Here is a 15276-nt window from a genome sequence, read left to right on the forward strand (position 1 = left end):
ACCAGCTGCTATTCTTAGTACCAATTCACTATGAAAATGCAATCCACACATCTTGTATTTGTGTTTCTGTGGAAATAAACACGATGAGAATACATGCTATTTTCCTTTAAGATAGGAATACTTACTCATTTCAATGTAATTCTTCATAGGATTCTTACTGTAAGAATTAAATCTAGAGACCCACCACAGCTTTTTCTTTGAAACCGAACTAAAAGTTGAACGTTGTTGGAGAGTTGAATGCCTCTTAAATACTGATACCCACTGGACTTAAAAATGAGAATAAAGGCCTTAAGCTACATCTAGTGTTGGGTCCCACATGACCTTTGGCAGAGCGTAGATTTGGATGACAAAGAAAGCTTAAAAAAACTCAATCATCCTGTGCTAACATTTCCATTGCTTCTTGAGAAACACAAAAGACACAGGAAACTAGGAAAGTTGCTGACAAAAAAATTATATATATATATGAATATATGCAACTTGGCATCTAAATGAGGAAATATTTCAACCAATAGTTGTTATGCTTCTTGAGCTAAGAAGGTAAGGCTAACTAAGGCCCTGGCAGACAGCCCTTGGGGAAGACTTCTCTGCTGCAGGAAATATCAGTTATGGTTCAGAAAGAGGCATTATTCCTTTTAAGTCAGTATTGATCCCCCCTCACATTGTGGTTCTAATGGGCACTGGCTTCTTAGGAGTGCCAACTCTCAGATGAAATATAAAATTGAGCTCCTGTCTTTTGTGGTCAATGGTGAGTCTGTGGCAGCTTTGACAGGAAGAAGAATGTAGAACTCTGGTGTCTATAAATTGACTGCATCTATTCTGTGTTCCTGAAATTTGGTCTCTCCTCACAATTCTTTACCTTTTGCTTCTAACTATTACTTTGACCTACTAAGTAGCTGTTTTGTTTCACCCCAGCAATGGCTTTACTTTGGTGAAGGAAAAAGAATCACCCATAAATACAATTTTAAAGCACCACTGGGTCTACATGATAGTAAAGTGTGTGACAAATATATGTTTTTAATCTATGCAGTAACGGAAGTTAGTGGTGGCCGCCAGCAGCCCATATCCCTGTGGTTTTCCTTACCGTTGATTTACTGATGTTATAAATAATTGTCTTTCCTTGCTTTCATTTTGCTGTTTATCTTATGTATTGAAAATATATAAAAATAATTCAAAGAGCAAAAGATCATTTTGCATATAGTTAAAATCTTTTAGGGGTGCCAGAAACACTTATTAAAACCAATTAAGTAAAAACAAACAACTAAACAAAACAATACTCTCCCTATCTAAACACAGTAGGCAAAGCAGAAGATAATGATATCTTTGAATAGAGGAGACAATTGATGAAGACCTTTCTTTGCAGAAACTCATATGTAAACTTCTATTCATTCTCGTTCTGTATCACTATCCTTTAAATAAAATTCAAAGATAGCACTGCCATTTCACAGTTTCCTATGCTGAGTTTTTCTAATTGAGTGTAGGGCTAGAAGGAAGTTCAAGATGACACAGGCTCTGTGCACACGACACCCAGGATAGGTTCAGCCTTTTAAGAGAACAGTAAAGTAAACTCTTCTGTTTGACTGCTTATCTTCCTGATTTGTAATATGCTACCTGAGTTGGATACTTTTCTCCATATCTGCTTTCTTCTTTTTCATCTCTCCCCTCAATTCTTAGCAATTCTAATTTGGCTTTCCTCCATACCTCTCTATTGAAATTGCTTCTTACAATATTACCCAAAGCATCAAAACTCCTAAACTCAATTGCATTTACTCATGCCTCTTTTTCCTCTTACATTTGCAATGTTTTGGAATGTGTGTAATAAAGAATTCAGCTGGTCTTTGTCCCAGTCCCTGGGAAGTGGCCTCTAAAGCCTTGGAATTTTTTAATCATGTTGGGCCCCTAGATAGTTTATAGTAAGGAATGACTCAGGATGGGGGTTACCCAAGTCAGAAAGACCAATCATGTGATTAGAGGGTTGGGGTTTTGAGCCAAATGATTATCAGCCTGATTTCTGAGCAGGAGATGGGTACAGGAGCTTCAGCTCAATCATGTGGGTGATGATTCAACTAATTGTGCCTAAGTAACAAAGCCTCAGTGCAAACTCAAGACACTGATATTCAGGTGAGTTTTTTGGTTGGTAATCCCCTGTGCATCCTTACACATCAATGTGCAGGGAGGGTGATGCATCTCTGAGGACAATAGGGGCTTCATGTGTCTCTCCTTTGGCTACTTCTGATTTGTATTTTTTTGCTATAATAAAGCTGTAACAGTAAGTATAGTACTTTCCTGAATTCTGTCATTCTTGCAAATTATTGAATTTGAGAGGGTAGTAGGAAGCACTGAATTTGTAGTCAAGTGATCAAAGTGAGGGTAACCTAGGGACCCTCAAATCTGCAGCTGGTACTGAAGTGAAGGCAATCTTTTAGAGGACTGTTACCTGTGAAATCTGGCTTAACTTCATGTAGCTGGTGTTAGAAGTCAATGTAGATGTTATTTGTGACTTTGAACATTATTATGGAATAATATAGATATGATCATATTATCTTTATATATGGTTATTCTATAGTTTGCAAACACTTTCCCTGTATATCCACTTATGTGATTCTTATAACAGCCCTGTGAGATAGGTAATATGGGTATATTTACCTTGTTTGACATAAAATTGAGAAAGCAGAGATAACTTTCAGGCAGAGCCAGAGATAAAACTAAGTCCTCAGACTCCTGGTTAATGTGCTCTATCATGATATGGCCCTTGACCGTGCTTGCTCTTCTACTTTTTGATGATTCATTTTAAATCTTTTTTTGGTAATTTGTTCTACCTTCCCAACCTCTACCAAACAATCATAACTCTCAATGCGGCCATTTCTCACAGTTACATCCTTGGCCCACTTTTCTGCCCTTTCTACCTTCTCTCCATCAAGATCTCACAGCTTCAATCATTTCCTCTAGGAAGAAGACTCATATCTACATTTCCAGCCCTGACAACAGAGCTCCAATACTGTATCCACCATGGCCTCCCTAAACATTCCTACATATGCCCTACTACTACTTCAAATAACACATTCTCAAACCACGCTTTCATGCTCTTCATACTAACAGACTGAAACCAACCATAGCATCTGTTTATCAGTCATGCTCTCAGTTACTGACAGCTGTCTCAGACTACTATACACTTGTGGTCACCTGGAAGTGGCTTGGCAGATATTAAATAAATATTTCTAAAGTATGTAGTGGCTTGTCAGCTAATAGATGCCAGGTCGGAAGTAATTTCGTCAGTTGATCTGGTGGTTCATGAGGGAGACGGCAGAGAAATAATACAGGGGTATGGTTTGACAGTATACTTATTAAACACATATGACATACCTGATAAACATTTTACATGCTATCTTTTTTTGTTTTGTTTTTAGAGACAGGGTCTGGCTCTGTCACTTGCTCAGGCTGGAGTGCAGTGGTGCCATGATGGCTCATTGTAGCCTTGAACTCATGGGCTCAAGGTATCCTCCTGTCTTGGCCTTCGGAGTAGCTAGGAATACAGGCAAGCATCACCATGTCTGGCAACTTAAAAATTTTAAAAATCGAGACGGGGTCTTGCTATGTTCACCTAGAACTCCTAGTCCCAAGTGATTCTCCTGCCTCAGTTTCCCAAAGTGCTGGAATTACAGGTGTGAGCCACTGTGCCTGCGCTGTACATGCTATTTTAAAACTTTTACAACAATCCCAAAGTGCAGGTATCAACAAGCACATTTTATAGATAAGGAAATTGAGGTTTAGAGAAGTCCATGAACTGCCAAGGCCACACAGGCTTTGCTATTTGCCTCTGGCAAATTGAGTCCAGATCATTGGCCCTCATGGTTTCAGGACATATGATTAGGCCATGGCAAATAGACATGCTGTGAAATGGAAAGAACACTTCCCCAGGATGAAGAGGCTGGGGAGAGGTTGATTCCGAGTGCTAATAACTTGGGAGCTGTGTTAGAAACTAACTAGCTAACTATTTTAAAATCCTTTAGGACTAGAACATATTTCTGAAGCCATTTCTAAGTCTCATCACATAGTGTGCTTCTAAGTGTATTCCTTTATTTCTTATACTTCTTCAACATTTATTAGACATTTTGAATGTACAGGTATTTCTTCTGAATAACTTATGCTATTTCTGTTTCATTTCATTTTGATTCGCAGAATCATGTAATGTAGAATCAAATGGAAAGACCCCTTGTTACTTGGTGGAACCACCTAGCCAATGCTTGAATTACATTTAGTTAGCATCCTATCAAGTGGCTCTCCAGCCTCAGTTTGAAGACCTCGAGTCATTGCCTCACAATCTCATCAGGCAATATATTCTACCTTTGGTCAGCTCTAATAATTACATGTTTTACCTTAGATTTATCCAGTGTTTGTTTCTCTGAAATCTTAGTCACTGGCTCTGTTGATTTTTTCCATTAGAGCTGTATTAAATCCCATTCCTCTTCCACCCACCAGCCCTTCAAATATTTGAAGACAGATACTATATTTTCTCAATCTTTTCTTCTCCAAGCCAAACAGCTATAGTTTCTTCAACTGTTCCTTCAGTGATCATGAGTTGAAATTATGGTTAAGTCAGTTTATTAATTAATTTAATGAGGGTTTAGCCCACCATCCTAGGTGCGAAGTTTTTGAAACATTTAAGATCCTGTCATTTCTATAATGAACATGCAAAACAATATTCGCTTAGTAGTTCAAAATTCTGGGGAAAACCTGAAGCCAATTAGGGTGTCCAGTACTGTAAAACAATACGATTATATGTTCATAGACTCTTAAAAAATTTCCATGTAGACTTAATACTTCAGGTTGATTTTTGGTATGCATTTAATAAGAATCTGCTTAAAATAATGTTTTTATTCATTAGAAAATTCAATCCTGGGATACATTTGTGTTTATAACCATTTTATAATAAAATAATTTTATGTATGACTATATACATAGAAACGTTCCTTTACGGCTGGGCGTGGTGGCTCATGCCTGTAATTCTAGCACTTTGGGAGGCCAAGGTGGGCGGATCACCTGAGGTCACGAGTTCGAGACCAGCCTTAACATGGAGAAACCCTGTCTCTACTAAAAATATAAGATTAGCTGGGCGTGGTAGTGCATGCCTGTAATCCCAGCTACTCGGGTGGCTGAGGCAGGAGAATTGCTTGAACCTGGGAGGTGGAGGTTGCAGCGAGCCGAGATAGTGCCATTGCACTCCAGCCTGGGCAAGAAGAGCAAAACTCTGTCTCAAAAAAAAAAAAAAGAAAAGAAATGTTCCTTTACTTCTCTCTGGCCTATTACTACATATATACTACATTAGCCATGTCTAAACATATGTTCAAGTAGTAAGAAATCTAATTCATATCCATCTAACTGTGACCTAACTTGCTAGAACATAAGCTCCATGAAGGTAGGTATCTTTGTTTTATTCACTGGTGTATTCCCAAGCCCTAGCATAGTGCCTGCCTCATAACAAGGGCTTGATAATTTATTTATTGAGTGACTAAACCTAAGCATGGCATGATTTTATCATTTTGTTTCACTTAATGTTTTAAACTAAACCTTAAAAAAAAAAAAAAAGGAAACACTTTGGGGTAATACTACCCAGATACAGCTGATGACATATCATTTTTGGTTTATTGTACATTTTTTATGCTTTTGGGTCCCTTGAGGACTCAACATTGAGTCTAGAATGGAACTGTCCAATAGAAATTTAATGAGAATGAAAAAAATGGGCTACACACGCAAGGTAAAAATGTCTAGAAGCCACATTAAACATTGAAAAAAAAAGTCAGGTGAAATTAGTTTTAATAAAGTGTTGTATTTAACCCAATGTCAAATATTCTCACTTTGACATAGATATAGCAAAAATATATTAATGATATCTTTGGCATTTTTTTGTACTAAGTTTTCACAATCAAATGTGTATTTCATACTTATAGCAGATCTCTATTCGGACCAGCTACATTTCAGGAGCTTAAGAGCCACACCTGGGCCAGGCGCGGTGGCTCAGGCCTGAAATCCCAGCACTTTGGGAGGCCGAGGAGGGTGGATCATGAGGTCAGGAGATCGAGACCATCCTAGCCAACATGGTGAAACCCCGTCTTTACTGAAAAAAAATACAAAAAAAATTAGCCAGGTGTGGTGGCTGGTGCCTGTATTCCCAGCTACTTGGGAGGCTGAGGCAGGAGAATGGCGTGAACCCGGGAGGCAGAGCTTGCAGTGAGCCGAGATTGCACCACTGCACTCCAGCCTGGGTGACAGAGTGAGACTCCATCTCAAAAAAAAAAAAAAAAGGGAGCCACACTTGGCTATTGTCTACCATATTAGACAGCACAGATCTAGAACCTGGAGTTTTTCACAGTGCTATTACCTATACATTATTTTGAGTTGAATATGTATATATTATAAACAATCAAGTGAAAATGAATTGTTCCAATATTTAGCACTTCATTGTGATTTTGTTTCATATAAAGAGGAAGGAGCAGTTATACATTTCTAGATAATTTTGATTTAGGTAGCTTCTGTGAATGGCAAAATAGACAAAGGCTAAAGATTAAAAATATACTCACAAAATTTGAATGCTAATAATGACAAGCCTACTGTTGCTACCGTCTATGTTTTGGCATCTGTTTATCCAGCCATCTAGGCATGGGGAGACTGGGTTACCGTTCAGAGACTCTTCTACTTTTACTTACTAGTTCTGTACATGTTTTAGTAAATAAATGAAAATCAGGAGGATCTAATTTATTAAATCTAATTCTCCTTCCTTTCAAAATGAGATTGACCTTTATTCCATGCTATTCTCCTATTCATATTGGATCAAGACCTATGTGGGGGTTAGGTTCAAGTGTTGCCACTATGAGAAACTGATAGACTGGCCTCTTTTTATTGTTCTATTCATAGCATAGCAGCATTATCTTGTACTAGATTGACGGTACCAAGCTTCATTATGAAATCTGAAATGATTTCTAAGATTTTAGTTTCATGTATTTCTAGAAAATGAGTGAAAAAGAGAATCTGGCATGAGTCATAGACATTACCCTAAAGAGAGCACTCAGGCTAGTACACTACTGCCTCCTACTGTCAGTTTGAGGAAAGTGAGAGAGCCCTACTCATCCTTATTTCTATTTACAGATTTACAGACAAGTGGCCTTCTTCCTTCAAAGGACAATTTTGTGCAGATAACCTAGGAAGAAATATTGATGTTCTCTGAATTTCTCTGAAGTCTTCCCCGCTTAGACTGCTAGATCTGTGAAAAAATGTCCAGCAAACACCGTGAGCATGGATCTCTTCCCATTCCAAAAAAGAAATTGGTTTTAAAGGTAATTCAGAAAACATCTGTTCGTTTAAATTCTATTTCACATTATTTTGTTGTTAAATTTTTCATTTTTCTCTTCTTCCCACTTCCCCTACAGGACCTCACATCACATCTCTAAGAAAAAGACAAGAGAAACAAAAATCTCCTCCTAAATAAAAAAGCCTCCTCCTAAATAAAAATATTAAAAAGTATGACGTGAGTTAATATAGTAGGAAACATAACAATTCATTAAATACAGAGAAACGTTTAAAAGCTGTAAGTTATCTAAAATATGAAGGGAGTACATGACTACATGACAACTTAGGATAAATAGAAACTACTTATTTCTATAACTAGCATATTTGGATCAATGATTTGGGTGCTGGTTGTAGAGTCTCCTGCACTCAAACGGCAGGTTCAATTCTGATGGTTTTTGCTGAGTCGAAGAATATGAACCTTTATTTTAAAGGTGAGATTTTTGATCAGCAAAATAAGTCAGTCAAAGAGGACCTTTCTCAGAAGCTGCTCCCTTTTAATGAGGAAAATAGTAAAAGGAATAGGTCAGTGTCACTTCAGTTATTTTTTTGCAAATAAAACACCAAGTTTGATTCCTATGAAATCCCAGGCTGCACTGAGGTCTCTGTAAAATTGGTTTCAGTAAACAACTCATTTTTAACACAGCATTGGCAGAGCTTGTGCTTTCTGAGACTGTCGACACACAATCAGATTGGGCCACACAATCCCCCTCTTCCCGTTTACTGCCGTAGATTCTTGCCTCAGGCTTCTCTTGTCCACAGGGACTGTTTCCTCAAAGACCTGCTTCCAGTCTGCTTTCTCGGGGTTTTGGGCTTTGGAGCACCTCCTGTCTCTATGGTAACACAAAACACAAAGACTAGAAATGTACCATACAGAGGGCAGAAAAGAAAGAAATTAGAGTACAGTACCCTTGGTAAGCTAAAGAAGGTGCTGACGGCAGGTAAATGGACAAGGAGGACAAGATACAGTAACTGTTAGTTGTTCCATTTCACATACATTCTCTTAAACAAGCTACAAGTGTTAGCATAGAAGCCTTAACGTATGTGGAACTTTATAATCCGTATGGTATTTGAAATTTAAAAAAATACTGGAGACCCATATTGGCCATAAATACTTGGTAATTCATTAAGTTACTGAGAGAAATAAGAATTCTCAGTGGAGACACAATGCACAAAAAGAATAAATTACATCAAGTATTACGGTATGGTTTATGTTAAAGACAAATATGTTACTATCGCATGGCAGAATGTTCTCTTTTTTATTTTGCAACTCTGAATACAAATTTTCCTACTTTTTTTCAATTTGGGGCATCATAGTAAATGTAGCATCTATAAGTTCAATGGTTCAAAATAATCAGGTTTATGTCTTCAAATTGTTGGTCAATTCCGTTTGGTTTCTTGGTCATAAGCAGCACCCTGAACTCAGAAGGGTTGTCTCACAAACATGGTGGAGTATATGAGGAACAGTAATGCTGTAAATTTAAACCCCCAAATATTTAAGAAACACATACCTACACATTAGGAAAGATATATTATTCATATAGATATCTAATAAAAACATACATTGTCATACATAGGTATCCTATCAGGATTTTAAAAATATTTCATGCAAGCCTATGACATGTTGTTGAATATCAACATTGAGAGCTTGTTATGAACTTTACAATGTCTATTAAAAAAAAAGCTGTAGAGATTCCTTGGCTGCTGGGCCTCGGGCAGGATCTGCTGACACATTGCAAGCATTTAAATTCATAGATTAACGAAGTTGGTTTTGACCTCTGTTCCTTGAGGTAGTACCCCAACAATTAGACCAGCAGAACTTCAGGGACACTAATCGTACACTTACTTGTAGAATTCTATTATTAGGATCTAAGAAGACTTATTTCCTTAGTCTTTTTTTTTTTTTTTTTAAACTCAATCAACGAAAATGCAGCTATAAGCTATAGCCACTAGAGGTCAGACATCTACACCTGTCACCAATCATTAAATTTGATGGGGCATTGTAGTACCCTGTGTAACTTTTGTTGACTTAAAAAATATAAAACACAGTACACTCATTTAAAACTATTATGGTATAATAATAATAATATGTTTACTAATTAATTATTCTATTTCTAAAGGTCTTAGATTTTGCAATGGTACTACTTTTCTCTATTGGCTTTCATTTTATTTGGAAGAGGAAGGAAAACATCGCAATAATGGAATCTAGAAACCTTTGCAATTAATGGAATCTCATGATATGAAAAGACCGCTCTCTGGAGTAGAACACGGAAGCAATGTGCTCTGTAGTTTTACCAAACCCATTTGGTAGTACAACTCTTACGAACTTTCCAATCTGAATAATTTTATTTATCTAATGTAATCTCTTGCTTATTTTCTCCTGGTATATACAAACCTTATTGTACACAGTTATAGCTTTACTTATTAAAGATTATTTTAATGGGGGGTGTTACTCCTTATCTTTCCAATGAGGTTTATTAAGTGACATATCACAAATACTTTGTTAAAAAAACAATAAAATGCCGGGCTCAGTGGCTCATGCCTGTAATCCCAACCCTTTCTTTGGGAGGCAGAGATGGTAGGATTGCTTGAGCCCAGGACTTGAAGATCAGCCTGGGCAACATAGTAAGACTCCATCTCTACAAAAAGTTAAGAGGAATAATTAGCCAGGGCATGGTGGCACACACCTGTAGTCCTAGCTACTTGGAAGGCTGAGGTGGGAGGATCACTCAAGTCTGGGAGGTTGAGGCTGCAGTGAGCCATGACTGCACCACTGCAGTCCAGTCTGGGCAACAGAGTGAGAGCCTCTCTCAAAAACAAAGATTTAAAAAATAGTAAAATTTTCCACTATAACACAATCCACAAATAAGGAACTCAAATTTAGTTATAATAAAATTATGTTCACTTTCTCACCAACTTATTAATAAAATAACTGTTTTAAGGTTCCCCCCCCATTTCAGGCTATGTGTTACAAGACTCATTATAGCAACAATACTAGTATGTTACAGCATTTATTAAGTGCCAGGTTTGCACAAGCTGCTTTACAAAAATCATTATATAGCCTTAGAAAGTATAATTTTTATACTCTCCAATTCACAATGAGGAAGGAGGCTTTGTGGGATTAAGAAACCTGTCCCAGTTAAGAGGCAAGTTAGGGTGGAGCTGATTCAAGCTCAAGTAATCCAATTCAGCTCCTGGCTCCAAACTATAGCACTTTAATAACATTTTTAAACTATAAATGCTGTAAAAGAAGCAGGAAGTATTTATATATCAGTACAATAAACCAAAAAGAAACTATGAGACACTTCATTTTTACTGATATTGCTTCAAAGAAATATCCTAAAAATCTAGTTAGCTCTCTAAAGAGAACCAGGAATATTAATTTCCAGGTTTTCTGCTTATATGGTACAGAGTACTGTCCATACTTACCTTTGCTGTATATCTACTTACAAAAGCAGCACAATCTATGGCCCAGGTTCACTAGTACATTAGAAAATATTAGAATGTAGTTATTTTGATGTTATTATACATAAATCCTCACATTTTAACAAATACTACCCAATTTATACGAAGGGTCCAGAGTCATAAAATTATTTTCCAGTTGTTTTGTTTTTTTAACAAAAATGAACTAACCACAAAAATCTGGCTCTATTATTTATTTAATAATTATTTATTGACAGGGTCTTGTCTGTCGCCCAGGTTGGGGTACAGTGGCACCATTATAGCTAACTGTAGCCTCAAAATCCTGGGCTCAAGTGATCCTCCTCCCTCACCCTTCTGAGTAGCTGGGATTATAGGTGTGAGCCTCCATGCCTGGCTCAATCTATTTTAAAGGTTAAAGTTTTAGCATATAGTTTTCTCTCACTAGCAATCTATGCTTTAGGACACTATTCTTCTATTAGGAAATAGTATAATTTCTTAAAATGCCTTTAAATTTTTTAGCTGTACTTATGCAGCAAACTCTATATAAAATACTGCATTAAACTCTGAATATAACACTGCATAAACACTCTATATAATAGGGAATACTCTATTCCCTAGTCTGAATGATTGTCTATAATAATCTTTGATCCCTCAAATCTCAGTCAAATATGACCTCCTGATTTTCCAAAACATAGAGATGCCAACTTGTATTTCTCTCCGTTTTGTATCCTAGTTAGCCTGGTGTTGTAGTTTTTTGTGCCCCTGCCACATACTCAAGTCTAGTGATAAAACCATGAACTATTCGAAGTAGAGTCTATGTACTTCCCATTCTTTATGTTAAAAGCAGTACTTTAATGCAGATGTGTCATATTTCATCATAAGATCCTACATTCAAGAGGACAATGTTTCATAATTCTTTGGTGTACTGCAAAACACAAGATAAAAAATATGCTTTCTTTCATTTAGTCAAAAGTATGAACAGTGGGCCATGCTGTTTTACGTTTCAGGAATATAGCAGAGAATAAACAGACACAGTCCCTGCCTTCAGGAAGCCTACAATCTAACCACATTCATATAGCTATATTAACAGAGAGATTTGCGTATTACCTTCCCTATGTAACAAGTAGAAACAGTAAGAACAGCTTGGATTGTATTGAGTAGTGAGTCAAACCTCTCATTTTTTTTTCAAAGCAGTATTGAATCTGGAATCTGTTACGACTTTTAGCAAAATTAGGGCCCATTTTGTCTTAAATACTAAATACAAACATTTAAGTCCTGTGGTTGTGTTAGATTCCAAAGGAAAATACACAGAGCTGGGGGTGGGGTATCATCTGTAGCAGTAGATGATGAGTGAAGGGAACATAAGCCATGTGAAGGTACTAGACACTAATTAGAGGAAATCTTCTAATCCAAACTAACGAACTAGGATGTTTAGGGGACTCATTGAAAGACAAGAGGCAGGAAATAAAAAGGAAGCTACATAGAAATGCAGGCATGAAGTGATCAAATCTGGAACAGTTTATAAAGGGTGCATTGGGCAGAATCTGAAGAGCAACATATGAAAAAGGAAATGGATTTATAATCAGAAGTCTGAGTTTGAGACACGTCTGTCCTAGATGTCAATAAAAATGGTGGCTTCCTCTAACGTTCTTTCACTGAGGTTAACCTCTTTTTACTCTCCTTGTTGTCAATGCTATACTAAAGAGGGAGAATAAAATGAATTCATCATTCCACCTGGGCCTCTCCTAAGAGATTAGTATTCCAGTTTCCCATTCTCTTCACAGTCAGTCTGAAAGTAGGTCTTAATCCAAATGGTGATGATGGTAATGCTACCACTTACATAATGTGCCTGTGTGTGTGCCAGACATGAGGAGGAACTTGAATAACATTTCTCCTGTGAATTCTGACATACTCAGTGAAGTTGTTAATATTCCCATCCTGCAGGGGGCAGGGGAAAAACAAGGCCAAGGGGCCAGCTGTTACCTGTGAGACTCTGACAACGTTCTTGGTTTGCTGCTGTCACTTTCTTCTGGGCCTTCTGAAAAGAACTCTGAATATCTCAGGCAAATTAAAAACCCATTTGTGGGAAGCAAGGTTGGGAAGCATCTGTTGTTTCCACAGATTTGGAGCTTACTGCCTGAGCTTTCTGCCACGGAAAAACCTTTTTGTTTATCAAGCTGTACGCTTATTGATTTGTTTGTTCTATGGATTTACATGAAAGAGAACCAAAACAATTTTCTCCAGCTCATCTGGTTAGCTGCAAACTGTACATTTGTGACAGCTTAGATCAGAGGGTGTAGTATTATGGGGTTAGTTTATATACAAAAGGAAAAATTGCAAAGGTTTCTTCTTGGCTCCATCATTTACTTTTTATATCTTGGAACAATGTTCTTCATCTCTTTAGATTTCAGCACGTTTCTTTGTTTACTGGGGATGATTAAACAAGCTAAACCTACAAAGGATTTTTATGACAAAAACAACATATGCAAAAGCTCTTTGAAAAGTACAGATCATCGTACTCATCACAAGTCTTGAAAGTGGCTGGGTTTGGGCCTCTTTTCTGATGGTTACAGCAGATAGATTAGTAACAGACACTAACTAAAGATAGATAACTCTGGGTTAAAATAGTCATAGAAGCTTTGGGAATAATTGATCAACATATGTCTTTCAATGTTGTATAAATAAATAAAGAACTTTCATATCTAAGACTTTCAATGTAATCTATCTCATCAGCAAACTGGTTTATGCTTACACGTAGTATCATTAAATTCATGGTTACAATGATAAATCCTATGATGTGGATTTATGTGCTAATTTGCTGGGGATAAGGTGGGTGGATATCCAAATTCAGAATAATATATCCTATAAGAATGGCAGCTGTAATACATATGAATTACAGCTCTTTGTCATTAAGATAACCTGACAGCTTTCTCTTGCAGCATGGTAACAGCAATACACTTAATATCAAGTTTGAGGATTTCAGGGCACCTAGAGTTATCAAGGTAAGAAAGAATTTATGGAAAGCTTATTGGGGAGTGTAGGGGTGAAGGGTAGGAAGGAGGTTTTCTTAGAGTCAGAGAAACAGTTCACATTTTCTTAAATATTGGTGCTTTTTAAACTGACTTCCTTCTACTCTTACCTTCAAATATCTTGAAATATACCTTCAAATATATTGAAATATCTGTGACGTTTGTTCTGAGTAGTAACGAATACATTATGCTCATGAATAAATGAGAATGAGAAACAGACTAAGAAGAACAATTGACATCTCTTATTTAATTACATTGAAGACCTCTTGTTCTTATATTCTTGCCTTGTCCAAGTTCTTGCTGGCTATTAAATATAGGTCTCAAAGAAGCAGGTATGTGGACACATTAGCCCACAGAGCATCCACTGAATCCTCCTTTGAGGTGGTTATTGCTTATCTCTATTTACCAACAAAAACATTGGGCCCAGAAGTTAAGTGGATCACTTTAGTGACAGAGCAAGGAAAAGACAGAACCAGAATGAAAACCTGAAAGTCTCAGTTTCAAGGGGTACTCTGTCATCTTCTAGATCATGGATTAGTTGTTCTGCTCAAAGGGTGGACTCTCTTGTAATACAAAGAGATGGTAAGTAGAGATGGAAAAGTGGTATCACTGTTGGTTGTGTGGGAAAAAAATAATACACTGGAGCTGCAGGAGATCTAAGCAGCTACAGGCTTAAAGATTTTGTAGTAACAGTTTGAGTAAGAAAAAATAAAGTTCTATTGATCATAAATTTTGTTTTTATGTGGAAGATATGTGGGGACTGCTAGAATTATTTTGAAATTCCTGTGTTTCTCTTTTATTTGGTTTTAATCTGAGATCAACTAAAATCTATAGTCCAAGTTAACACTGCAGTAGTTAAAAGTTGGCAATCCCCAAACTAAATGTGCCACTGCATGTGACTCTGTGTATCTAGACTCAGCTTCATCAGTCACAAAATACTTTGTGAACTCTAAGATCCTTTTTGATTTGAAAGGTATTTGATTCTATAAGCACATAAAATGACATTGAAAATAATGTTATAAATATTTGTTAGTGGAATCTGCTATAGGAGAAAGAAGTAGATAAATCCCAGAAAATGTGGCGCTCAGTCATTCTATCTCTTTTTCTGAAACAAAGGGAACTGGAAGAATTCTAACTTCAGATAATATGATTACAGGCTAGTTCTAAGCTGTAAATTTGCCAGTTACTACAGGCCTTATTTAGTACCTTAGAGATGTCACGTACACCTTTTATCTTATACTGTAAGAATAAAATCACAAAGGATATCTATTCACATCAATGTTCTACTCAAAAGAGTAAAAAAATTCAGCTCACAGGTGGCTGTCAGGCAAGAGTACTCAGAGGTTTGAAAAGAACAAATAAGAAAGCACTTTGGGCTCTTCAGGAAAAAAAGTACTGCTCTTTAATAAACTCAAGGATCTTTTCCCATTGAGATAATGTATAAAATGTGTTCACTGACAAAAACAAGGTATTCATTTTTAACATA

General features: G+C 36.8%; 1 protein-coding gene and 1 long non-coding RNA gene across 3 annotated transcripts in view; both read right to left on the reverse strand.

Annotated features, from left to right (window-relative positions):
* DIAPH3 (diaphanous related formin 3) overlaps nt 1-15276 on the reverse strand; it is a 495444-nt gene that overhangs the window by 6311 nt on the left and 473857 nt on the right. The gene's annotated exons all lie outside the window — the stretch shown is intronic.
* Nucleotides 7819-15276, reverse strand: part of LOC108582900 — a 72312-nt gene continuing 64854 nt past the window's right edge. Inside the window, exon 3 of the long non-coding RNA XR_001896902.3 lies at nt 7819-8171. This is a non-coding gene — a long non-coding RNA (uncharacterized LOC108582900). The remainder of the gene's footprint in view (nt 8172-15276) is intronic.

This window comes from Papio anubis, chromosome 15 (genome assembly GCF_008728515.1).
Source record: "Papio anubis isolate 15944 chromosome 15, Panubis1.0, whole genome shotgun sequence".
In the NCBI taxonomy this organism is placed as follows: domain Eukaryota; kingdom Metazoa; phylum Chordata; class Mammalia; order Primates; family Cercopithecidae; genus Papio; species Papio anubis.